The sequence below is a fragment of the Pipistrellus hanaki genome, assembly GCF_964339955.1.
Source record: "Pipistrellus hanaki genome assembly, chromosome: 1".
NCBI lineage: Eukaryota > Metazoa > Chordata > Mammalia > Chiroptera > Vespertilionidae > Pipistrellus > Pipistrellus hanaki.
Genome location: NC_140503.1, coordinates 126,832,810 through 126,858,729, shown reverse-complemented (window position 1 = coordinate 126,858,729; position 25,920 = coordinate 126,832,810).

Below are 25,920 nucleotides of genomic sequence, written 5' to 3'. Positions count from 1 at the left end.
ATCATTGATGTTTCTGGCTCTCTATCTCTCTCCCTTCCTCTCTGTAAAATATCAATAAAATATATTTTTTAAAAATCTGTGGAGCCGAAAGCTAAGAAGCTCCTGTGCCTCCCAAAGCCAAAGCCAAAGCAAAGGTTTTGAAGGCAAAGAAAGCAGTGTTGAAAGGTGTCCCCAGCCGCAAAAAAAGGTCCGAATGTCACCCATCATTCTGATCGCCAAAGACACTAAGGCTCCGGAGGCAGCCTTAATAGCCTTGGAAGAGCACACCTAGGAGAAACAAGCTTGACCACTATGCCATCATCAAATTCCCCGACTACCGAGTCAGCTATGAAGAAGATAGAAGACAATAATACACTGGTAGTTCATTGTAGATGTCAAGGCCAACAAACACCAGATCAAACAGGCTGTGAGGAAGCTCTATGATATTGATGTGGCCAAAGTCAACACCTGATCAGGCCCGATGGTGAGAAAAAGGCATATGTTCCACTGGCTCCTAACTATGATGCTTTGGATTTTGCCAACAAAGTTGGAATCATCTAAACTGAGTCCAGCTGCCTAATTCTAAATATGAAAATTTTATACTGTAAAAAAAAATCTGTGACACTGAACTATAAAAATGTGACTTTTAATGTTAAAAATTCATATTAAAACAAATAATTAATATTTGAATTCCACAAGGTATTTAATTTTACTTATTTTAACATTAAGAATATTTTATAAAAGGAAAAAAGAGTGTGAATCAGAGCTAACACCCCTGTTTCGAACTATAGAAATGATCCCTGAAAGTATAGTCTTTAACACCCCTGTTTCAATTGCCCACATTACCTTCCAGACTTCTACTTCTTCAAAAGAGGGGGGATTTGAGGTAAGAAATATTTAAAATTTCTACATGAAGCTGATTTTCCTATTTAATGAGAAAGTTAATAGTTGAAGAGTAAAAAATGTATGTAGTTGTTAAAGTGATTTCTGAGGCATAACATTGTGGCATTATCTCAACGAGCTGATAGATTGGATTAGTTCATTCAGCAAACACATCGTCCTATATAATAAAAGGCTAATATGCAAATAGACCAAAAGGCGGAACAACCAAACAACTGGTTGCTATGACAAGGGCTGACCACCAGGGACATGGTGGTTGTTGGCCACAGTGGGATGGTGGAGCAGGTGAGTGGGGTGCCAGACCAAGGCAGGGCACTGGTCATTGTCATCGGGGCAAACATCTGGTGGTAACTGAAAATGTTTTGCTTCTGCTAGCCATGGTCCCGCCCAGTGCTCACACCTGCTGCTGGCCCTAATGCTTCGTGCTGTCAGCAGGTACAAGTGGGGCTGGCACAGTCAGTGTGTGGGAGTGGCAGCAGGGGTGGCAGACAGGGGACTGGGGGCTGTAGCAGCAGGAGCGAGGCAGGGATGTGGAGAATGGGCCAAGACCTGCCCCTGTTACCCACCACAGTTCCTTTCAAGGCTCATGAATTGGTGTACTGGGCCCCTAATTAGTCTATACTTACATATCTACATATGGAACAGATGCCTTGGGAAACATAAAGGTTACAATATTATGGGTGATTAAGGCAGTGTGAAGTATGTAATTAGTTTATCAAGAATGACACAAAGTATCCCTGGCCAGGGTTGCTCAGAAGTTTGAGTGTCACACCAACAGGTGGCAGATTTGATTGCTAGTCAGCGAACATATTTAGGTTGTGGGTTCAGTCCCCAGTCATGGCACGTATGGGAGGAAACTGATATATGTTTCTCACATTGATGTTTCTCTCTCTTTCCCTCCCTTCCTTATAGAAATCTCTTTCACGACCTGCGTGGAAAGAGTTCCAATTCAGGATTCGGGTTCTGGAGAAGGGCCGCACACAAATGAAGAGACTTGAGACTTGAAGAAATTCAACTTGGTGATATGGGGGACCAGTGGGAGAACTACTCCTCCTCTGGCCCTGCCATCCGTTTTATTAAGGCTTTGGGGAAAACATCTTAGGCATCACAAACAGAAATTTACATGTAGCCCTTAGGCAGGAAATAACAGAAATTATACGGGACAAACAAGGTGGAGGCTGCTTCAGCTAACAATGTCTCAACTAAAGGATAAGTGGTTAGAGCAATTAAGGTTGTTGACCAGCCTTCCTGGCTTCCTGTCAACATCTCTTTAGTGAAACTGATTTGCTTTCCAGCACTTCCTCTTGCTAGGATCAATTCAAAATAAATAAAAAACAGTGGGCTTTCAACATATAAAAATTAAAAACCAATGACACAAAGTACTTTCTCATTAAATAGGATTCAAAGGAGAGGGATATTCCAGTTATGTTTATTACACAGAACTTTATGGAGTTTCATTTACAGTGGAGCTTAAAGGACTGTAGGATTTGGACAGATGGTCAGTCCAGGCTGAGAAAATTAGGAGAGAGACACAGAAGTATGAAAGGTAATTAGTCTCATTTGATAGGACAATGAAATAAATTGAGTGCTTATATAGGCTAGAACTTTTAAACACTTTACAGGAATTATTTAGGAGTATTACCTTTGTTTTCAAATGATGGAACTATGGATTAGAGAGGTTATTTAAACAGTTGGAAAATGGTGAAGCAGGACTTGGACTTCAGTGGTTTGGCTCAAGAGTCTATATATGTATTGCTTAGATCATATCTGCCTTCTTCAAGGAGATATGTGCAATAAAGTAAAAGTTAGATTTGGTGTGGATTCTAGACAGTGATGAATGTGGGGCCAAGAAAAGAAACAATCAGAAGAGAGTTAAAAAAAAAGTGTCATTAGGCAGCAGTTTAAAAAATGGATTTGAAGTAGGTTAAATAAGAACCAGTGGAGATGAGTTAGTAATTTCCTCGAGTGTCATAGGTAGGCTCTCACCTAGAAATAGACTAGTGGGACAGATAGGATGGATGGATGCTTTGAGGATAACTGCAATGAAGATGATCATGTTTTCCTGATTCTACTTAATCACTGATCATTAAAATAGGTCATATTAGCCTTTTTTTTTTTTTTTTGCATTCTGGCCATGAAATTTTAATTGATATTATTAAAATGATTTGATAAAATCCTCTATTATAATGTTATAAATACAACAGACCCTTGGTTCTCAAACTTAATTCATTTCAAACAGCTGTTCAAGAAGCAATTTGTTTAAAAACAAAATAATTTTTCCCCATTAGAAATAATGTAAATTGAATTAATTCCTTCTGGACCCCCTCCACGTGATTCCGTTTTAACCTTCCTTATATAAGAGTACCGTATTTCTTTTTAAAGCACTGTTGTTGTTCTCACAGCTTTCCTTTTCATTTTGCTGCTATCAGTAAGCTTCATAGGACCCATGGTGATTTACTATATTTATATATTTATCTATATATACCTAGTGGCCAGATTATTATGATCTCTGAATGCATAATAATCTGGCCACTTAGTGTTGTGTGTGTGTGTGTGTGTGTGTGTGTGTGTGTGTGTATTAGAGGCCTGGTGCATGAATTCGTGCATGGGTGAAGTCTAGCCAGCCTGGCCAGGGGGAAGGGACATGGGTGGTTAGCTGTCCTGCCTGCTGGTCTAACTCCTGGTCAAGAGGACAATTTGCATATTAGCCTTTTATTACATAGGATATACACTGAATGGCCTGATTATTATGCATTCAGAGATCATAATTATCTGACTGTTCAGTGTATATAAAAGCCAAGCGACCTGAAGGCCAAAATGGCCAGAACAACTGGAACAATTGGTCACTGCTGCCAGCCAATTGGCCTGATGGGGTAGGGAGGAGGACCAACTGGTCAACCTCCTTTAGCCTCTACTCCTGGCCATCCCCGCCCCCAATCAGCCACACCCACCTGATTGGGGGCAGGGCCAAACCGGCCAAACTCCTCTCCTGCTAGCCTGACCTGATTGGCCCTCATTGGGGTGGGCTGGCCAGACCCAATCTGTGCACAAATTCATGCATTAGGCCTTTAGTTTAATAATAAGCAGCAACAAAAGCAAAAATTCATAGCATAATTTTCTGAGATGTAAACAATGTGAGGTTTAGCAGTAACTGACTCTTACTGCATCCATGCTTGATATACAGGCATCAGTGTGAAAGGGCTGTTGGGCAGACAACTATAAACTATATTTAAGTTTTGTTTGACAACGAGACACTTTTTTTCTGTCAAGAAATGAATTGCTTGAGGTGGGAGACATTTGAGAATCAAAATTTGACTGAAAAAGAAAACCTGTAGAGATCAGGCATAGCAAAGTCATGACTTGATGTTCCTCCTTTAAACTTCCTTTACTTCCTTCTTTTTTTCTTTCTGTTTTTAATTTCCTTCCTTCTCTAACTCCTCCCTTCCTTCTTCCCTTTGTTTTTCTCTGGTATTGTCTATTATTCTTTACTAGAGGCCCGGTGAATGAAATTCATGCATTGGGGGGGGGGGGGAGGGAAGTGTAGGGGTGGGAGTTGAGTCTCTCAGCCTGACCACCCTCTCTAATCTGTGAGCCCTCAGGGAATGTCCTACTGATGGCTTAAGCCTGCTCACTGTGGTTCTCTGCTCTCTGCCTGCCTGACTGCTCTCTGGCTCACTGCTGTAGCCAGGAGCAAGCAGGGCCTTGCTATCTGCTCTCTGTGGGGTCCTGTTTGCCCCTCACTGCCACCAGGGCCAAGAAGGGTCCTGTTTGTTCTCTGGTGACTGCCATGCAAGGGGCAAGCAGGGCTCTGGTGTCTGCTCTCCGCAAGGGGAAAGCAGGGCCATGCTGTCTGCTCTCTGCAGGGACCCTGTTGTATGCTCTCTGCAGGGGCCTGCTTGCCCCTCACTGTGGCGAGGGCTAAAAGGATGACTCTGACACGGTTGGGAGACTGGGTGCTGCCATCTTTGTGACAGAGTGACAATTTGCATATTTTGCCTTTATTAGATAGAATGGCTGGTAACAGCAGAAAACTACATCTTACCTAATAATAGATGAACATGTAAGTTGACTATACCTCTGCTATGTCCACAGCCAATCAGAGTGAGTATGTAAATTAGAAGGCTGAAGACGGCAGCTGCCCAGCTGCTCCAGGCATGGAGTGGCCAGGCAGGGCAGGATGCCTACTATGAGAGGGAGGGCGGGTGGGGGGGTGGTGAGGGGCCACAAAGGGATCTACAGAATGGAGTGCCACAGTGAAGACAAGGAGTCTGCAGCAAAGATGAAGACAGCAGACTCCGGCTGAAGTCTGCAATGAAACACCGAAGATGAAGATGGCAGACTCCGGCCAGAGTCTGCAGCAAAGACGAAGAAGAAGGCAGACACTGGCTGGAGCAAAGGTCTGGGTCCCAGGTGCCAGAGGAAAACTGGTGCTAGAAGCCAAGGGAAGGAAGGTCTGTTGCATGAATCTCTTTGTGCAATGGGCCTCTCGTTGGTATATAATAGCCATTATCTTACATACAACATTTTCTAGTTTCAGTAGCAAAAAACACATTATTTTAAGTATTGGGAAATTGGTTAGAACTGCAGTATAGGCAAGCTTTTCCATGGAACCACTTGGTAAGATTATTTTGTTTTTTTACACGTTTACTTTTCACCTTACCTTGAATCATAATAGGGAAATGCCTAGAACTGTGCCTAGTACAAAGCAAGTAGAGCAAGTGTTAGCAAAGTTTCACAAAAGAATTTTAGTGTAAATACATAGAAGAGTACTTTCTACAGAACTACTTCAACTTTTAAAGCTCTTGCATTGACACTGTGTTCCACCAGATGCATGTTTTCCCCATCTCATCTCTTGTGAAGGCATTTTGTTGCTTTTTTAAAATAATGATAAGTTCCTCCTCTAAACGGGTTGTTTCTAAAAAATTAAAGAAAATTATTGGTTAGCATCAACTTGCTATATAGAAATTAAATATTTATAAAATGACTAGAGGTCTAGCACATGATTAAATCACATATATGTAGGGTCCCCTAGGCATAGCCTGCCATCAGGGCCATGTCCGCAACCCCATGATGCCTTGCATGCCCTTTGGACACTGCTGGCGCCCCACCCCGTCACACCTCGCATGTTTTACAGATGTTGCCAACACCTCACACACTCCATGGATATTGCAGACGCCTCACACACTCCACGATGCTGCCGGCACCCTGTCCCACCTGCTGCGAGAGCTGCTGCTCATTTGTTTGGTCATGATGCTGTTACAGCGTCATGACCATAGGCCTTTTATGATATAGACTAGAAGCCCCGGTGTATGAAATTGTGCACTCAGGGCAGGGTCCCTCAGCCTGATTGTGAGAGGGTGCAAGCCAGGCTAAGGTACCCCAACAGGGCTGGGGAGGGACTTAGGGAGGGTTACAGGGCGTGTCCAGCCCATCGTGCTCAGTCCTGATCAACCAGACCCCAGATACAAGTTAACCTACTGGTAGGAGCGTCTGCCCCCTAGTGGTCAACGGACATCATAGCGACTGGTTGACCAGTTTACTGTCTGTGCCCTGGTGGTCAGTGCACATCATAGTGAGCAGTTGAGCAATCTTAGCATATCATTAGCACATTAAACTTTGATTGGTTGTATAGCTGAATGAACACTTAGCATATTAGGCTTTTATTTTATCGATAGCATATTAGAAAATGGATAGTCATTCCTGTTTTGTGGCTTATAAGGTTATCTGAGTACAAATCTGGGAGTGTTGTATTAAGAGGTAAATTTCCATTTGTGGTCAAACATGATGAATATACATGTTTATACATAGATGCAATTTCCTTCACTGCACATATTTAAGGAACTAGTCCAGTTTCAGATCAGAGAAGTTCTCTTTATCCATAGCTGTCCTGGGAAGCTGAGAGAATTTCTAAATCAATTTCAATTGGCGGATGTCTGAGGGACTTAACCACAATCATGTAGGCCTAGCATAGGTAAACAGGATATAATACATGAAATGTGACTTCCCTTGAATCTCGGAGCTAATATTGATCCTGGATGTATCAGAAAGGTTATGATTACACAGAGAAAGAACCCCAGATCTCCTAAGAGGGTTCCCTAGCATATTCAGCAAGAGAATGGATCAGTACATGCAAGTGAAAAACTATCCAAGGTCACAGAAAGGCCCATCCTAAAGGATTAGGGAGAACAGCGCTCCTCACCCACCTGTCATGTGTATCCTCAACAGCCACTCTGGAGACATGTTATTCATGGAGCACTGGGTAGAGTATTGAAATGGGTCCTGCCTCAGTAGTGGGAACAACTAGTCACAGATTAAACATGGTTCTGGCTCCATCTAAGCAATTTAAAAAAGCAAGTCTTATAACTAACTGTTCCCAAATAAATCATCTTCATCCAAGGAAAAAGCTAAAAAATTTATAAGAACATAAAAATACTCAGCATCCAAAAAGTTAAAATCATGATATCTAGCATCCAATCAAAGAGTAATCCTATGTAATAAAAGAGTAATATGCAAATTGACCATCACTGCAACACACAAGTTGGCCACCCCCATATGGACACAAGATGGCCATCACAAGATGGCCGGCAGGGGCAGGCAGTTGTGGACAATCAGGTCAGCAGGGGAGGAGAGTTTGAAGGGACCAGGCCTGCAGGGGAGGGCAGTTGGTGGCCATCAGGCCTGCAGCGGAGGGATGTTAGGGGGACCAGGCCTGAAGGGGGGGGAAGTTGGGGAAAACCAGGCCAGTAGGGGAGGGAAGTTGGGGGTGAACAGGCTGGTAAGGGAGGACAGTTAGGATTGACCAGGCTGGTAGGGAAGGGCAGTTAGGGGCAACTGGGCCAGCAGGGGATCAGTTAGGCATTGAGTAGGCTGGCAGGGGAGTGGTTAGGAGGTGATTAGGCTGGCAGGCAGAAGTTGTTAGGGACAATCAGGTAGGCAGGCAGGCAGGCAAGTGGTTAGGAGCCAGTAGTCCTGGATTATGAGAGTGATGTCCATCCGCCTGCTTAGGCCCACTGGGATTGGGCCTAAACAGGCAGTTGGACATCCCTTAAGATGTTCCAGATTGGAGAGGGTGCAGGCTGCGGTGAGGGACACCCCACATACATGAATTTCGTGCACTGGGCCTCTGGTGATAATATAAAGAAGCAGGGAAATATGGCACATAAAATGACTAAATTAGTCAAAATTGACCCAGAAATGACACAAATTTTAGAATGAAAGAAAAGTAACATATTGTAGATAACATAATTGCATTCCACATATTGATAAGGCAAAGAAGAGATGTGAAAGAAAAAAGCGACTAACCTAAACTTTTTAAATGTATGAAGTAGTAATACAATGGATACATTAAAGGCATAGTAGACAATTCAAAAGAAAGATTAATTCATTCCTGTTGAGGAACAGAAACCATAGAAAGGAAAAGACTAAGAAACAAAATGACAAAATGAAGATTATCAGTGAGATGTGAACAACATCAAACAGCCTAATATTTCCATAGACATAGATATTATCCTATCTAATAATGAGGGAATATGCTAATTGACCCTCACATTGTCACAAAGATGGCAGCACCCACAGCGAATAAAGAGAGAATATGCTAATTGACTGCCACATCCTTAAAGATAGCGGCACCCACAGCCACAAGATGGCAGTGCCTAGTCCCCTCAGCCCCACCTTCCTCGGGAGTCTCACAGTACCCTCAGCTCCCCAGCCTCCCCAGGCTGGCCTGAGGCACAGGCAAACCTTGGATGGTGGCTGCCTAGCTGCCCAGGGTCACGCGAGGCTCAGATAACCAGGGCCGACTGAGGCTTGTGCTGCTGGCAGCGGCAGCATCAGAGGTGTGATGGGGCAGTATTCCCCTGATCGCTGGGTTCTCTCTTGCCCCTGAGGGCTCCTGGACTGTGAGAGGGGGTAGGCTCGGCGAAGAGACCCCCCTCCCCTCTAGTGCATGAATTTTCATGCACTGGGCCTCTAGTTTGATAATAATGTTTATTACTTTTGTTTCCATTCCACATTATACTAGAGGTTCTAGTCCATGCAATCAGGCAAGAAAATAAATACAAAGAGTAGAGTATTTGAAGAGAAGAAATAAAACTCCCTTTATTTACAGACCATATGATCATTTGTATAGAATATCAATTGGCTTCTGGACGTATTAGAACTAATAAGTGATTTTCAATGATGCAGGATACAAGAGGAATATTGACTTTCTATATACTAATATCTCATTTGACAAAAGTACAAATACTAATAGTAAAAATTATAAAATACCTAGGAATGAATATATAAAAATATATTTAAGACTTTTACACAGCAAAGGTATAATATTGATAAGAAAAGCAAAGAATACTCAAATAAATGAAGAGAAATATTTGGTTCATGAGTTGGAAAACTCAGTATTAACAAGAGATTGATTGTTCCTCAACTGATCTATTGAGTGAACACAATTCCAATCAAAATCTCAGCAAGATTTTTTTGGTAGAAATTGATAAGCTAATTCTAAAATGTCCATGAATATGCTAGAGGGCTTCGATTAGCAAAAACAACTTTATAAAGGAAGACCAAACTTGAAAGGCTAGTACTACTTATCTAACAAGTTATTAAAAACATAATAATCAAGACAGTAAATTAGACAAGTCACAGAGGAAAAAAAGTTAAAAAATAACTTTTTACAAAGATGGAAACCCAAAAATCTTTTAGAGATTTTTGTTTTGTAAGTCTAATTTAAGTCCATTATTTGGAGAAAAACTAATCAGAATGTCAAATTTGAAAGAAAAGATATAAAAATATTCATAAACACATGCAAACAAATTCAAAGGTTCTTGTAATAAAACATGACATAAAAAAGACAATTTCGAATAACTCCATTTGAAATGTCAATACTTCAAATAGCTCTGCTGTTAACACACCTTAAGCAGCCTGTAATGTTTCATGCCTCCCACCAGGTGTCATGTCTGATGGGCACTCCCTATGCCAGGAATTACCCATTGTATTGGCTGCCTTTAACATTGGCTAGGACTCTTTGGAGAGAAATTGGCATCATGCAAATATTAAGGGGAAAATAGCAATATTTTCAGAGGTATCTATTAATAGAAGAAAAATGAATAACAAAATAAAAGCCAACTTGGAGAGAACCCCAGTCATAAAAATGGGGTGTAAAATTAAATATGAGAAAATAATTCTATATAATAAAAGGGTAATATGCAAATAGTCCCCTCCGGAGTTCAACCGGGAGACTGGGAGTTTGATCACTTGCTATGAGGTGAGCAGTGGCAATGGGGTGATGAGAGAGCAAAGAAAGGAGGAGGTAAGGAGGTGGGGAGACAGGGAACCTGATCGGCGCTGATGGCCAGCCAGGCCTAGGGACCCTACCCAGCACAAATTTCATCCACCAGGCCTCTAGTAATTAATATTGGAATGAACTGAACTTGCCATCTTAGCAGTGAGTACTTAATAATAAATACTAAAATGCACATGTGACAAAAGTATAATTAAAAGATTGTTAAACATACTTGATTTTCCAATATTAATAAGATTGTGATATGGCAGTATATATCAATATAACCAAAGTATGTAATTACTAAACTTAGTTGAGTTTTGTAAAAAATAATTGACCACCATAACAGATTTGGCTCAGTGGATACAGCATCGGCCTGAGGACTCAAGGGTCCCGGGTTCAATTCCAGTCAAGGGCATGTACTTTGAATGCGGGCACATCCCCAGTGGGGTGTGTGCAAGAGGCAGCTGATCAATGCTTCTCTATCATCAATGTTTCTAACTCTCTATCCCTCTCCCTTCCTCTCTATAAAAAAATCAATAAAATATATTTAAAAAAATAATTGCCTTAAGATGGTTTATAATTTTAGACCAAAATTTCTTGACATGGCAAATTGTCAATGTTATTTAAAAAAGCAATCTATAAAACAGCCTATGAGGTATATAACATGAATTTATTTATTGGAATACATACACATTGATAGAATATTATACAAGTGTGTGTGTGTGTATATATACCTATAAACTTATAGGTATACACACTGAAATTGCAATTTATCTTTCTCTTTACACAGATTTTGACTTTAAATTGTAAAATATTATATATTATCTGAAATTCAAAATACTAAAAAATTAACTAGTGGGTAATATGAGAGCTTTTCCATAGAAATTCTGATTCTAAGAAAAAATTCAGTTATGTAATTTTTTTTCTATGGGAATTAGAAATACAGTTTATAGTGTGAGATGAAGTGAAAAACATTAACATCAAATAATTTTATATTAGTCAGAATATAATATGGCCCAAACAGTAAAAATTGGCATACCTTTCAGTTTTGTGTAACGCATATCATTCCTGGGAGCCGATACACTGCCTCTTGAAGAGAGTACTTTTGAAAATCCAAGCTAGCAATAGCTTGTCTTCTAACAGCCCAGATTAGAGTTGAAAGTAACTCCACCTGCTTGTCTCTCTCTCCTCTGCTTCTGTCCCATTATTCCTCTATTAGAGGTCTGGTGCATAAAATTTGTGATTGGGTGTGTGTGTCCCTCAGCCCACCCTGCGCCCTCTCCAATCTGGGACATCCTTCTCACAATCCAGGGCTGCTGGCTCCCAACCTGCTGTACTGATTGCTCTTAATTGCTTCTGCCTGCCAGCCTGATCACCCCCTAACCACTCCCATGCCAGCTTGATTGATGTCTAACTGCACCCCTGCCAGCATGTTTGCCCCCAACTTCCCTCCTCTGGGGCCTGGTCACCCCTAACTTCCCTTCCCTTCTAAGTTGATCACCCCCAACTGCCCTCCCTTGCAGGCCTGGTGTCTATCAACTGCCCTCCCTTGCAGGCCTAGTGTCTATCAACTGCCCTCCTCTGCTGGTCTGATCACTCACAACTGCCCTCCCCTGCAGGCCTGGTCCCTCCCTTTCCTGCTGGCCATCTTGTGTCCACATGGGGGCAGGATCTTTGACCACATGAGGGCAGCCATCTTTTGTGTTGGAGTGATGGTCAGTCTGCATATTACTTTTTTATTAGATAGGATAGGGGCCTGGTGCATGGGTGGGGGTCAGCTGGTTTTCCCTGAAGGGTGTCCCGGATCAGGGTGGGGATTCCCTTGGGGCATAGGGCAGGCTGGGTGAGGGGCCTGTGGTGGTTTGCAGGCCAGTAACCCCCCCACCCCCCGCCCCCGCCGGGGCGACCCAAACAGAAGCCCTGGTATCTGGAATTTATTTATTTTCTACAATTGAAACTTTGTAGCCTGGAGTGAAGCCAAGCTTCCTGCTCGCTCCCTGGCAGCAGGCATTTCTGTTGGAATTTATATCTTCTATAATTGAAACTTTGTAGCCTGGAGTAAAGGCCTGGGCCTGCCAGGGTGTGTAGAAAGCTTGGCTTCCTCCATTGCCAGAGAAACCCAAGCCTCCCTCCTGCTCTCTGTGGCTGCAGCCATCTTGGTTGGGGTTAATTTGCATACTTGCTCTGATTGGCTGATGGGTGTGAATGGAAGGCATGGCTTGTTGATGTATCAGACTGATGGTTAATTTGCATATTACTCTTTTTATTAGATAGGATCACAGCTTCTCTGTTGACACCTTCTATAGTCTCTATTAGAAGCAACATCTCATTTTTCCTTCATTCCTGGAGAGCACAGTGTTACTGTAATTAGTGCTTATAGGAACCCCTTGTATTTTGTCCATCACCACCAAGAAAATTAGAATAAGTCAAGAGCCTAACAGAAACCAGGTCAAGTGTAGGTTAAGTCATACATGGTTTTTGAATGGGCTTTTTTCCTTCCTGCATTCACTAGGAATGCAGGCATGGTTATTTATGGCATGGCTATCTTTTATTAAAACTAACTTTAAAAAGGTATCCCCCTCACACTGAGGAAAATCAAGGAGTTAAATGGTATCTAGTAATTTCCACAATCTCTTTAAGAGCAACTATTGACTCATATACACTGAGTGGCCAGATTATTATGATCTCTGAATGCATAATAATCTGGCCACTCAATATGTATGTGTGTATATGTGTGTATGTGTGTGTATATATATATTTCCCCCCCTCAAATTTAATATATATATATATTGGAGGCCCAGTGCATGAATTTGTGCATGGGTGGGTTTCAGCCAGCCTGGCCAGGGGGAGGGGACATTGGTGGTAGGCTGGCCTGCCTGCTGGTTGAACTCCTCTTCGATGGGACAATTTGCATATTACTCTTTTATTATATAGGATATACACTGAATGGCCAGCTTATTATGAATTCAGAGATCATAATAATCTGGCCACTCAGTGTATATAGTTTGTAGTATCAGCCTCATTATTTTATGTTACAGCTTATATATCATAACTATGAAGAAAGGTTAATGTGGGTAAGTTATTTAGACATGAAATAACTTCAAGAAGTATGATAGAGAGCTAAAATTATTTACAAATAAAACACTGCACACAAGTTTTCTCATATTTTAAATGTATCTCTTACCTCTTCACAGTTTAGGAAGACTAAGTTTTCTTCTTGTTTGTTCCTGCTGGCGTCCTTCTTTGTCCATCCAGAGGAGGCGCTGCTCTTCTCCTGTGCACTCATGGTAGTCTAATTTCCTTCTTGCCATAACCAAATATCTAAATAAAGTGAATATGCAGGTGAAGGTGAACTGGGTGTTTACCTTCTAGTGGCATCAGCTGCACTGAAATGCCAAGGCAACCTCCTTGCTCAATTTTTACTTCTTGAACTACAGGAATTTTACAGTTTTTCTTTCAGTTCTGATCAGGATTTGTAAGCCAGCTCTCACCACGCTTGGTCATACAGATCTCCCTACTGTGTCAGTATCTGTTCTATGGCCAAGATAGTGGTAAAATGTGGAGCAGATTCCTTCTAAACATTGTGAATAGGAATCATTCATAACAGTGGGTTTAGGGATGTGAATTTGCAAAGAAGGCTGGAATATCTGAAAATTGATTTCAAATCTAGAAAAAAAAAGTTTGAATTTTCTGAAGAAAAAATATATATCCTGGGTTCCCTGAGACTTACAGACCCTTCAACAAATCTATCTATAGTCTGTATCTCTGGTATGTCGATATGTTTATGGAACTACTACAAAATGGACCCACAGAATATAAAAGTCAGGCTGTGCAGCCTAATCCCTCACCTTAATGGAGAAAGGAAGAGCAGGAAAAAAAATTATGATATCCCTTCATTTCCCAAGATATAGGCTGATCACGGAATGGTAATCACTGCACATGAGCAGGTAATATCTGAACAGCTTACACATTTTCTTTTATTGACAATGCATCTCTATATTGACAGTAGATTTAATCAAACCTCTATTTTTAACTTTGTAGGAACTTCCTCAAATTTAATGCTGTCAGCCCTTAAAGATGAGTCATTGAAAGCTACTGCTACAGGCCTGTGCTAAAATATTATTCTCCTAACTTTCCAACTTCAGGAATAACTTTGGTTCTGATTCATCTTTTAGTTTTCAGTTTGGATTACCTCTTAGACTCCCAGAAACTTTGTCATCTCTGGTAGAAATTGCTCTTCCTTCTCTTGACATCCAAGTTCCCAATTTCTGTACTTCTTGGTCCCCCTTCTTCTCTCTATGGAGGGCAGTAGTGGAGTTAAAAGAGTATCTAGTAGGTAAAATAATTCCTAACTCCAAATCTTTCAAGTATATTTCTAATTTATTTGAGTCTACAATCTATACATAAGATATGCATTCACTTCACTCTTACGTGGTCCTTATTAGTCGCTCCTGGTCCTTAAAAGATTGGGTGTCCTCCCCTAATGACCAATTTGGAACTGTGCACCATCAGAAAGTCCAGGTATTTTACTGTTTTCTTGTAGATTATTTGTTTTGCAAGCATTTCCTATTTTAAAAAGTGTGGATCATATATTTGCATATATCTTTATTTGTTTATATATACATGTATAGAAACACTTTTTAAATTTACTGAAATAAAACTGTCCTTTGATATGCCTTTTTATATTTACTGTTTAACAAACTTCCTGTACTTTCTAAATAACTAAGTCTGTTTAAGTGCATTTAAATCTATTTTGAATCCATTACAGATATAGGTAACTGAACCAAAGTAATAATTTCTCTCTCTAAAAATAAAAGATATATAACTCATTGTACATGTCAAGCTATTTTGAAAAAAAAAGTATGAAAGAAGGGCAGGAGAAATTCTACTTAGAGTGGCATAGAGTGGGAAATGAGGGAAATGTTCAACAATTAAAGATAAGTTATCCTCATTTCTATACCACTCTCTCAACTTTAGAACACCAATGTGTACAAGTACATATTTGTAAATGGACACATATACATACCTAATTTTTATTCAACCATCTAAACCCTAAACTTCAAATCTCTCATGGATGTGAGTGTGCAAGACATACACACTAACATTGAGTCAAATGTGTAAAGAAGATAGGCCTATATAGCTCATTGGTTGGGCATTGTCCGTACATAAAGATGTTGCTGGTTTGATTTTAAGTCAGAATGTTCTGGGGTTGTGGGCTCCATCCCCAGTAGAGGACATGCAGGAGGCAAAGGATTGATCTTGCACTCTCACATCACTGTTCCCTTTCCTCTCTTTATCTCTAGTTCTATCAAGAACCAATAAAACTATTATTTCAAAACTAAAAAATTTAAAGGAAGTCACTATTTATACCCACTCTCTCTATACCAAATCATTCCGCTTTACCTTCATAGGTAATTTTGTACTGGATGAACACAGCTGCATGTGTATGAGTACAAAGACACAGTGTACATGTTCTTGAGTCACCCATAGGACATTGTAAGTATTCACACGGTACCTTTCCTGTTACTCAAGCTATTTTAGGTTCCAGCTTCAGAATATTTCTGTCACAAAAGACTCTTCCTATTGGCCCCAACTCAGACAGAAGGAACACACTGGAATAGCAATTTAATTATTAATTTACTAGAGGCCTGGTGCACGAAATTCATGCATGGGTCTGTGTCTCTCAGCCCAGCCTGCACCCTCTCCAATCTGGGACCACTCGAGGGATGTCTGACTACCCATTTAGGCCCTATCCCTGGTGCAATAGGGCCAAAATGGGAAGTCGGACATCCCTTTCACAATTCAGGACTACTGGCTCCCAATTGCTCACCTGCCTGCCTAATTGCCCCTAACTGCTTCTGCCTGCCAGCCTGATTACCCCTAACCACTCTCCTGCCAGCCTGATCAACACCTAATTGCTCCTTTAAGGGCCTGATTGCCTCCAACTGCCCTCCTTTGCTGGCCTGGTTGCCCCCAACTACCCTCCCCTGTAGGCCTTCCCCTCCCCCCAACTGCCCTCCCCTGCAGACCTGGTTTTCCCAGACTGCCCTCCTCTGCCAGCCTGGTCTTTCCCAACTGCCCTCCTCTGCCAACCTGGTCACTCCTAACTGCCCTCCACTGCTGACCTGATTGCCCACAACTTCCCTCTCCTGTAGGCCATCTTCTAGCAGCCATCCTGTGTCCACATGGGGGTAGCCATATTTGATCATATGGGGTGGCCATCTTGTGTAATGGGGTGAAGGTCAATATTACTCTTTTATTAGATAAAATCCTAACTATCACTGACATATAGATGACCTGTCCCTTTCCCTTTCTTGGCCCTATAAAGCAACCTCAAATTATTCTTTATTCCTGTTCTAAATTTACATTTTGAAAAAATATTTAGTTTGTCACTATCAAAAGTAAAAATATAAGAAAATCCTTTTCATTTAAATAAATCTTTTTTTCCCCCAAACTCTATGCAAAGGAAACACATTTAAGTATTTAACTTACTTGTTCTTTTATGTACTTGTTTTCAAGCTCTAACTTTAGACTCATAAGATAATGCCTGTACTTATTAAATATTCTCAGGTTACAGACAACCTAAGAAAACAAAACAATAAAAAAATATAAATAAACATTTAAAAATCATAGCAAAGACCTTCAGGAGGAAAAATGGTAATAATATACAATCTGATAAGTTTGATATTCAAAGTAATAAATTGCTAATTGTTTTGTAAGAAGTCTATCTCTACAACTGTTAAACAGGACATTTCTATTCAAGTCATTACATTTGAAAATATAATTTATGAATTTAGTATACGTTACTGGAGTTATTAAAATAAAATATCTATGTAATAATAATGTTCAATATACAAATTAGAAAACAAGACTATTCTTATGTTCTCGCAAAATTCTATCTGACTAATATTGCTGTCTTTATTTTGCCTCATGTTTTAAAAAATTTTATAGGACATAGTTCTTGACAAGAATACAGAACTATTAGAAACACAGAAAGAGAAGTATACTACAGTTGGGAAATTATATTCTCAAATTATTTGGTAATCAGATTTTGATATTAAGAGTAAAAAAAAAATGTGGGTATAGTATCATTTATAAACAACTGTTGTCTAATTTCCCTTGACCAAAATACTAATTTATAGAATTTCTCATTACGTATCTCTCATGATTGAGTTAAAGGTGAAACCACAGCCCCACCCCAGTGGTTATAGCCAGCTTATCTCAAGTGTTGGAAGTCTTCAATGATAAAAAAGAAGTAATCCTCAACCCACTTTATTGCTGGTGATGTAGCTTCCTTCCTTTAATCTCCTCTGGAAATCTTCCTGTGAATGGTTGCTCTTAACTGTGGATCCTGGAGAGGATTATATTGCTTGTCCAAATGCTGACAATAAAGATCAGTCAAGTTAAAGCCATAATAAGAGGAGTTAGCTTGACACGTAGGCAGACAGGGCAGGTGTCCAGTGGAAAACAAAGGCAAGTGGAACATAGGCAGGGGCAGACAGGGCAATTTGGGCAAGCCTAACCACAGTCTACCATGCAGGAACAACAATGTTTTTTAGACTCAGAGCTGGAGGTTTGTAAACCTAGGGAAGTGCTACAGCAATAAGGTGAACTTATGCATAGGAAAAGTTCAGGTCCTTTTCTGGGCAAGAACCACCAAGAGAATCAATGAGATGGCGAAATTGGTAGAGAACAGGCTTGTAGCAAATGTATATCCCTAGATGACAGGGCTTCAGTGGCAATCCATTATTGAGCCCCTTCCTATTTGGGGAGTGTCAATAAATTTTCCATGCTTTTACTTAAATCTTCGGGTCCACAATTTCATTCTTCGAATTCTTGAGACAGGAACCCAGGAAGAAAACCTTGGCTCACTATTCTGGTTATCAGCCATAAGAAGGTAAAAAAAAGCTGCAAGCTGATTTAAAAAGACAACAAATATAAACTTAGTGAATTTTATTTTTAAATATTGACCTATTCAAATGACCACATTTTTCATTTAAAACAAAGCATGCAAGAAGAATGTGAAAGGGGAAAAACCAGCATAAAAAATATTTGGATTGTGTAATGCTAATTGCTTATTCCTACTTTTCCCCCCATTGACCTGAATTATTCTAAAAACCCACCCTCACTCAATTCCTCCACTGATCTCCATCAGTCCCTAGCCCTGACCCAGAGAAGAAAGGAAGAGTGGAAAGGAAAGAGACTAGGATAAAATGTGTTTTAATGGATAACGCTAATGCTAAGTTTTCTTCATTTCCCTTTTGACCATTCATGTCAAGGCACTGCATTCAAATTATAGAGAGATAATGTCAATTATGACTATGTTATCTCAATTATCTGAAAATGAAGAAAATGGGAAATCTTTTTCCAAGATTCAAGGGAACAAGTTTGTCTAAAAGATAGAAGCAAAACTCAGATGTTAAAGATGGATTAAAGAGTTACTGTACATTGCGGTCTTATCTAATATAAGAAACCCTGCAATCTCTGAATAGTACAGTCAGAAAAAAAATTCAAGTTATTAAAATAAAATATCTATGTAATAATAATGTTATTAAAAAAATTCAAGTTATGAATTATAAAATTCAGGGTATTGAAGAACCAGTTATAAAGGTTTTGACAGGAATTGAGATTTCTCCATATGTGAAAGACCAAATACAAACCTTTTGCAATAGCCTTAGCATATGAAAGAAGAAAAATATCAGCTAATAGTCATGTTTCTATATGTTATACTTCAGAGGAAACAGCTCAGTTATTTAATTTCATTTGTAAATTAAAACATTACCAAAGTAGTGTGGGGTTTTCAGTTTGTTTGTTTTTGATGTGAGTTCTTAGTCCACTTTCAATAACAGGATGGTGTTAATGCTTTAATGAGAACCTGTGAAAAGGAAAAGGTAGAGAACAGATGTATGTATGGACTCTGTCCTAATGTTCTTACATTATTTTTCTTTTCGTTTACGTGTTTTTGCTCAGGAAAACAGAAGGTTTAGTCTAAAGTAACATCAAAGCAGGAACTGGCCCAAGTGACTGGAATGTGGCAAACCTGAGAGCACCTGTCTTGTTTGCAGGCCCCCAATTCAACGTACAAGACTCCACAGTCCTGACCTGTCTGCAGGGACCTGTGTTGTTCTGTCTGGCAGCAGCCAAGTCAGTCATGTACTGAACACTAAGCAGCCTGGCTGGGTGGGATCCTGAAAGAACTCCCTTAATGTAGGTGGGAGGCTGTTTCTCATGTGGACAAAAGGGCAGATTGGTGGGAACTGGTAGGATGCTAGCTTTCCTTTCCATTTAAAGCTTCCTTGGAAAGTTTCTGTTCTCAGGCTCAACACTAGGTCATTGAGACCTGGAGTGAGAAGTGGTTGCAGGAGCCTGGGACAGGGTGTGGTCATAGTGTCTACGAGGGGACAGGTCGAAAGCCAGACCTCTGCCTCTAGAATGGTTGGCACAGTCAATCCTGGAGTTTTCTTTTTCTGCAATCATAGCTCCTTTGAGGCCAGAAGACATTAGCCAGCTTTGTGCATTCAACAAAAAACCACACACACCAAAAAAATGCTGCCATGATGAAAGTGATCATTAATTATCAATTGTTGTTTAAAACAGTGAAGAGGGACCATTAAATACATTTCTATCCCACATTAGCAGCCCAGGGCTTAATATAGGGTCAATAAGTCTTTGTCAAGTGAAAGAATTCTGACTTTAGCAAGGCAAGTCTAGTAAGACAACTGAGATTAACAGGCCACTAAAGATATGAGATTGGCACTTGGCACTGTACATATTGGATTAAATATCTAGAGGTTAGCTGAGAGAATCAATACCCATAAAAGAAGCAGATTCTAGAAACTGGGGACTGAAATTTGTGGAATATGAAAGCTTAGAGGAGAAAAGAAAGAACCTGGAGAAAAAAAAGGTAAAGATGGAAAGAAAGATATAAACAAAAAAGTAATTATGATACATTACCAAAAGAGAACTTAGTAAAATGATTTATCACATAAGATAAGAAAGGGGGTGAGGGTTAGAGAGAGCTTCCACAAGGGGTTAAGGTGTCAATTGCCAGACATTGCTAAGAGCAAAGAAAATAAAATTCAGAAGAACTAAGCTCATTTTATAATTAGCACATTATTGATAACCCTTGCAGTCTGAAAGAGCAGGGGTGAAAGTAAGTTTCAAAGTGGTTAAGTAACAAGTAAGTGGTGAGGAAAGGGAATTATTATCAGATGAGATTTTTATTCTGAGATTCAAAAACTATATTAGGAGTACATGTTTCAGGAAAACTATACTAAACTCAAACTAATAAAAGCCAGAAGAAACATTTTCTTACACAAACTACTGTCAGTAACACAGAATTCAGGAAAAGCAATGCTCCAAGTGTGCTTTCCCACCCCGAATTCTGGTGGATGGCAGCGTCTTCTCATGTGGGTAAACTTCTGAAGGATCTTTTTCTAGGGGGTGAAAAGAAATTAATATGAGTACCATCATGATGTTTACTACATCCAAAGATGGGAAAAATCTTAAATTGTCTTATACATTAAAATGTACCTATCCAGAAGGAGATTTTTGTAAGTGTCTCAAATTTTCAAATACAAATTTAGCCATTAAAAACAAAAGCTACTGCTGATAACTGTCACTATTCTATGTAATAAAAGCCCAGCAACCATAATGGCTTAATGACCAGAACGACCACTCAAGCAGTTGCTACAAGGTACATTGACCGCTTCTCAGTCCCACCCCCTCTCTTGTCCCCCTTCCTCCCTCCCCACCCACTCGAAGACTCCAATCAATGGCAGCATGGAGAACAGAGAACCACAGGGAACCAGGTTGGTGGTGGTGGGGTGGGACTGGGGACTGGTGAGCAGGTGAAATAGCCTACCTCTTGGTCCTTCCCCCTAGCCCACAGGCTCTGATGGCAGCATGGCGAATGGGAACCATGGGGAACTGGGTGCGTGGGTGGGGATGGGATTGCGGACTGGTGAGTGGGTGGAAGATGGTCCTGATCGCAGACTAGGCCTAGGGACGCTACCTGTGTATGATTTCATGTGCTGGGTCTCTAGTGTGTGTGTGTGTGTGTGTGTGTGCGCGTGCGTGTGTGTGTGTGTGTGTGTGTGTGTGTGTGTGTGTGTATATATATATATATATATATATATATATATATATATATATATATAATATATCCAATTAGATAGAATTCCTACCTGGTAGGGAATCTTTTCATCTCTTAGGTGAAGTGTCTGGCATCAATAAATTCTTCAATAATTATACAGTTATTTAAGGAATAAGGTGAACCTCTTCTAAGATAACTTCAAGAACAAACAAATCTTGAATTTTTAAAAGCCTGAAAATCATTAACAAATTTCTGAATACAAAATTTTCTGAAAGATAAGTTGTACATTTATTATTCTAATATTTTAAGTCAAATACTACTATACTTCTATCACCATAGCTATCCTGACTGTTTCTTTTGGGATAAAAAGTTTAAATTAAAACATGGCCTTTGAGGAGAAACCAAGATGGTGACATAGGTAAATGCCTACCTGCAGCCTCGCACAACAATTTCAAAAATACAACTAAAATACAAAATGGACATTATCCAGAACTACAGAAAAGTTGACTGACTGAAAATTCTACAACTAGACGGAAAGAGAAAACCAGAAGGAAAATCAGAGGAGCTATAATATTATAAAAGCTTAAGGTACGGAGACATGGTGAGCATGTGGGGAGAAGATGGAGCCAGAGAGGAGGGGTGGCTGAGTGCCTGATTGGCGATTCCTAGGAAGAAGGAGATAAAAGTTCCAGGTTGCATTGAACCCCAGTTCCGACTGCACTGAATCCCAGTTCTGGGCGAGACTCTGGGGACCCAGGCTCATACAGAGGGAATCTAGACGGTAAGGTGGAAACTCAGGCGAGCGGCGAAAGGCAGAGCCCAGGAGGCATGCATGTGAATGCACACAGAGGACGGACTGCTGACTGTGCTGCTAAATTGCCCTAATGGGAAAGAGACAAAAGCTCCAGACGTGCTGAGCCCCAGTTCCAGGACAGACCTTGGGTACCCAGAGTCATACGGAGGGAATTTGGGCTGTAAGGCTGAAACTCAGGGGAGTGGCGAAAGGCAGAGCTCCGGAGGCGTGCATGTGAATGTGTTCAGAGGATGGACTGTTTACTGTGCTGCTGGATTGCCCTAGCGGGACAGAGACAAAAGCTCCAGACTGCACCCCACTTCCAACCCCACTTTGAACTGCACTGAACCCCAGTTCTGGGCTCATTGGGGGAGAGACTAGACTGTCTGGTAGTGAGTAAAACTCAAGGGCACCTTTCTCTCAAGGGTGCTTGCAGCGAGTACTGAAGGACAATGAGGAACACTGAGACTCAGGAACCTCAGGAAGACAAGGCTGTAGGCTCCACTCTGAAACTCTGCCCCATCCAAACTGAGCACAGAGGCTTTTGCAGTTTTCCAAGTCTAGTCAAATAAGGCTGTCTCCCAGCATAGACACGGCTGATCCTCACAGCCAGTTGGCCTGGAGGTCAGTTCCTCCCAGTGATACCAACAACAATCAAGACTTAACTACAACAAGGCTGTACACATAGTCCACAAAGGAGTGTACCAAGAGTATCCACCTCAGGTAACTAGGAGACTGACCCACTGAATCATATAGGACACCTTAGCACACAAAGCCACCCTACCAACTTGGGAAGCAGTGAAAATGCCGAGACAAGGAAACATATCACAAACGAAAGAAATGGAGGACAAAAATTGACTGGATATAGAGTTCAAAACCATGGTTACAAGGTTTTTCAAATTTCCTAGAAAAGGCCAATAAAATAAATGAGACCTATGAGGATATGAAAAGGGATCAAATAGAAATAAAGAATACATTGTCTGAAATAAAAAATATACAGAGTCCTAAAAACAGAATGGAAGATCACAAGAATCAAGTCAAAGATTTGGAACACAAAGAGCCAGAGGACACTCCTCAGCAGAAGCAAGAAGACAAGAGAATCCAGAAAGTTGAAGGTAGTGTAAGAAACCTCTGGGACAACTTCAAGAAAACCAACATCAGAATTATGGGGGTCCCAGAAGATGACAGAGAGCAAGATACCGAAAACATATTGGAAGAAATAGTGACAGAAAACTTCCTCCACCTGGTGAAAGAATTAGACTTACAAGTCCAGGAAGTGCACAGAACCCCAAACAAAAGGAATCCAAAGAGGACCACACCAAGACATACCATAATTAAAATTCCAAGAGCAAAAGACACAGAGAGAATATTAAAAGCAGCAATAGAAAAGCAGGAGTTACCTATAAAGGAGCACCTTTATCAGCTGATTTCTCAACAGAAACCATGCATGCCAGACGGGAATGGCAAGAAATATTCAAGGTGATGAATAACAAGAACCTATAGCCAAAAATACTCTACCCAGCAAAGCTATCACTCAGAATCGAAGGCCAGATAAAGAGCTTCAAAAATATAAAAAATCTAAAGGAGTTCATCACCGCCAAACCAGAATTATATGAATTGCTGAAAGGGTTTTTTTAGGAAGAGGAAGAAAATAAAGATAAAAATTATGAACAACAAATACTTAAATATCAACAAGTGAATATAAAAACCAAGGAAATTAAAAATCTGATGAACAATATTAACTGGTGAATATAATAGAATCAGAGTATGGAAGGGGAGTGGACTGATGATTCTCAGGGAAAAGGGGAGTGCGTGGTGTGGGGAGACTGAACATAAACTGCGCACTTATGGATGAGGACAATGGGGGGTGGGGAAAGGGCAGAGGGTGGGGTGGGAGCCTGGTGGAGGGGAGCAATGGAGAGGAAAAATGAGGAACATTTGTAATATTATAAGAAATAAAGATTTATTTAAAAAATTAAAAAATTAAAAAAGGTGAGGAGTGAAAAAAAAATGGCCCTTTTAATGAAAAGTATAGAAAGATATATTGACAAAAAAATAAATAATAATTCAAATATTAATTCTCCTAGCAATGTTTATACTTATCAGGATGGAGAAACAGTAAACTAAAATTATTTTTTCATTGTAATGATGAAAACGGTTTTGATGTTATAAAAATGTATTTTGATAGTTGAAGGCATTTTAAATGTTCCAAGGTTACTTACTGAATTAATGCATGAAATTGCTCAAAGCTAAGCTCTTTGGCAGCCAAGGCAACTATACCTAAAAGACACTATTCAGCAATACACATGGCAAATTAATGACAAGATACACACAGTTGGAGGCAAATACTTTCAAGTAACCAAAAATTTCTCTCTTCTTACTCCATTTCAATCCTGCTTACTTGAAACTTCACTATAATATAAATTTATGTTTCAACATATTAGTTGCCATGATTTTAATGAAATGGATATAATATTAAAATAAAGAGAGTGAATAAATAACAAACACTTCTTTTCAGTTCAGGTATGCTACGATAGTTGTTAAAATATGAGAAATTATTGATAATCATAGTGCTTCACACATCATTGTAATGTGTCCTATACTTTTAAAACATCTGTAAACAAGTGTGCATTACAGGAAGCCAAAATTATACACCACACAAGCCAATAAAATTAATGTTTGTACAGAATGTAATACTGACAATGGGGAAAATATCTCACAATTAGACTTTTGGGATAAGATAAAATTATATCTAATATTTTCCAAAGTATACTAGTTTTTTGTACCTGGTTATCTAAATAATTTTACTGTGCATATACTACAAAAGTTATCATAAAGAGCAATTTAGAGAAAGGAGGCAAGCAAGATATAAAGGTTAGCAGGCAGAATGGTGGGACATATAAAACCTTAGAAAAAGAACATAGTTTGGAAAGAAGGGAAAAAAAACCAACTGGTAAAATAGATTGTTACATGGAATAAAAATGTTAATGTATTTTTACTTTGTTTGTTGACATCTCAGATAAATTCTCATATTTTCACTTAACAAAACTTTTCAAATGTATACCACAATAAAAAACAAATTTAAAATCTGGTTTAATTCATGTCCACTTTAAAAATGAGGTAAAGTAAATTGAAAAAGTATGAAACTATATTTTTCAAAGGGGAATTCACTGTAGTATGCCACCTAAATTAGTTACTGAAGGAGAAAACTTAATGTATTATGAAACCTTTTAACCTATCACTGTGGCACTTACAGCAATGTCCATAGTAAGTATGCAGTGTATACTAAGATACTGATAAAAAAAATTACAACAAAAGATCTTACTATTTCCTTTCTTTTTAATATAAATACTGGCTTTAAGCACCTAATCTTTACAAAAATTTTAATTACTTCAACTATTCCTGCCAACATTTTGATAACTTTAATGAAATATTAAATATGCTTACATGCAACCCAGTAAAACCTGGAAAATATTTAAATCCAATCTTACTGACACTTTTGACTGTCATCCTAGTGAATATTTTCTATTCACTTCCTTCAACTGTATTATCAACTCTAAACATGATGTTTCTTCTTGAAAAGCCTCAAGAAGAAACATCACGGAACTGTTCAAATTTTAAAAATTCTTCCTTGCTAATGTGCTATTAGAATTCGCCATTGTAACAGCAGAGGAAGGAGAGAAAATGCTGACATCACAGATTCATTTTAACTCAAAAAGGCAATAGTGCATCACATTCAGTCCTACAGGGAAAGCAAGATGTGGATCACAAACAATGAATATTTACTTTCTAGAAATCGGTTGTCTAATTTCTTTAAAAACAATTTCTAGACTTGATAGCTAATGGCAAGCATTATAGGTTAGAGTAAGTCACTTA